Raw genomic sequence first — 2,477 nt, 5'->3', positions numbered from 1 at the left:
TGAGAGGCGGAGCCATGAGGTCAGCGCGGGGGCGGGGCTTCTGGCAACACGTGACGATCCCTGGTGAAGTCAGGGTGAGCAGAGGCGCTTCGGCGAAGGCTGGACACGTGGGAGGGCCGGGATAGATGTGTCCAGCGAAATAGGAGCCGGAAGCTAAGGGAAGGACCCAATTAGCGCTCCCTCCCACCTTCCGGGCACCAGGGCATCCGTCCAAGCAAGGTGCACCTTCCTTCCATTATTTAGTCAACAAATGCTTATTGAGAGGAGGTGCTGTGAGTTCTGCAAATGTGCGCAGAATGGGAGAAGCTTTAGATGCCTGGGGTGGAGGGGCCAAGCTGAGGTCAGTTAAGGCAACATTCTGCCCTATTTTAGCTCTCATACCGTGAAGCCGTGTCTTTGTGTATGTTTAGTACCACGTCTTTTGCCTTCTTGCGCTTTTTGTTGATTTTCCTGTTTAAAATGGTGTCTAAGCATAGCCCCAAAGCACTGTCCAGTGTTCCTAAGCACAGAAAGGCTGTGATGTGCCTTCAGTAGAAAATACCTGTGTTAGAAAAACTGTTACGGTTATAAGTTGTAGTGTTGTTGGCTGTTAGTTCAGTGTTACTGAATCAGCAGCATAGAGTAAATAAGATGTCTTTAGATAGAAACATTCATAAAACATGGTTATGTACTGATTGGTTAATGCAAATGTGACCGGATGCTGGCAGGAACCCTACCCTGTATTTCTCCTAGGAGTGGTAGTTCACTACTCGCTAATCCAGTGTTTACAGTGACTTCATAGAATATAACTATCACTAATAATGAGACTCCACTGTTTATGATCAGTTGACATTTTAAGGAATCATTATGATTGCCATGTGGAAAATGGTTTATACCAAAAGAAGCTGAGAAACAAGCACATAGGTAATTCTAAAAGTTCTAACCATATTTAAAAAAAAAGTAGAAAGTGGGGTGCCTGGGTGGCTCAGTCAGTTAAGCATCTTACTCTTGGTTTCAGCTCAGGTTGTGACCTCACAGTTTCATGGGTTTGAACCCCATGTCGGCCTGTGCTCTGACAGTGCGGACAGAGCCTGCTTGGGATTCTCTCTCTCCCTCTCTCTCTGTCCCTCCCCTACTCACTCTGTCTCTGACTCTCTCAAAATAAATAAATCAACTTTTTTTTAAAACGTAGAAAGAAACAGGTGGTGTTAATTTTACTAATATATTTCATTTAAGCCAATATGCGTGCAAAATATTATTTTTCAGTATTTAGTCAGTATAAAAAATTATCCATGAGATATTTTATGGGTTTTTTTCCAACCCTAAGGATTGGAAATCCAGTGTGTTTTTAGACTTGAAACAGATCTCATTTGGGATCAGCTAGATTCCCAGGGCTCAGTAGCCACATGTAGCTTGTAGATGCCATATTGAACAGTGCAGATATGGAACATTTATTCATTTGCTTGTTCAACCGTGCAAAGTTTTGGTCTCTGCCTGGAAATATACAGAATGGAATAAAGCCCAATATCCGTTCTCAAACTGCACATAGTCCAGCTAGGGAGACGAATATAATAGTCTGTGTTGGAAGACATCAAAACAAGGTGCTCTGAGAGGTCAGGGAGGGAGCAATCAGATGAGGAAAGCTTCAGAGAGGAGATAGACATTTAAGATAGGACTTGAAGGATGTGTAAGAATTCCCCAGGTAAAAGAAGTTAGAAGGGCACTCCTAGCAGTGAGAGTTGCTTATGCAAAGTCCCAGAGAAATGACATATGGAGGTGCTTCTGGGGAAATGCAAGCAATTCTTTATGGCTGGGTTGTAGGGTGTGAAAAGGGAGAGTAGTGGGTGGGAAAAGATGAGGGTCTTTTAGACCAGTCTATGGAAAATAGAACTTTATCCACTTCCGTAGTAATGGGGGATGTGAAGCATTGTATCTTGAGTGATATGACCAGACCTGCATTTTCGACAAATCATCTGGCAATGTGCAAGGGGTGGAAATTGTGGGCAGGAAGAGCCATTAGGAAGAGAAGGGGCTGTAGGCAGGACCCAGAGGAAAATCCAGGGACACTAAGAGGACGATCAGAGAGAAAGGAGGGCAAAGGGTGGTCCGGAGTATCCTGTGTGGTACAGGTCAAGTAAAAGATGGCAGGTAAACCTCACTATGCTAGAGGCTCAGGAGAGATGCTCTGACCCTCCAGAGTCCACCCAATAGCAGAGGGGGCCAGTGAGAGCCTAAAATTGAGTAAAATCAAACTGGAGTCAAGTCTTGGACCACACCACTGCATGGCCTTGTTGAGAACACTGACCGGGAAGTGGGGATAAACATAATAGTAGCCCCCTAGGACTCTCATAAGGATGGAATGGCTTACTGTAGCCAGGTCCCTTTGCACAGTGCTTGGCACAGGCTGGCACTTGACCCAGATGGTAGCTATTATTATTTGCTCTCCTTAGAGTGCCCTGGGCCCCAGTTCCCCTGCTTACAAAATTGGAACTTCCATC

The 2,477-nt window shown here is 45.0% G+C and overlaps 1 protein-coding gene across 2 annotated transcripts in view; it reads left to right on the top strand.

The window, feature by feature from the left end:
* Positions 1 to 2,477, top strand: part of C18H16orf96 (chromosome 18 C16orf96 homolog) — a 50,179-nt gene that overhangs the window by 114 nt on the left and 47,588 nt on the right. The window lies entirely within an intron of this gene.

The sequence above is a fragment of the Neofelis nebulosa genome, chromosome 18 (genome assembly GCF_028018385.1).
Source record: "Neofelis nebulosa isolate mNeoNeb1 chromosome 18, mNeoNeb1.pri, whole genome shotgun sequence".
NCBI classification, from domain to species: domain Eukaryota; kingdom Metazoa; phylum Chordata; class Mammalia; order Carnivora; family Felidae; genus Neofelis; species Neofelis nebulosa.
This window is presented reverse-complemented; position numbering and strand designations above follow the sequence as displayed.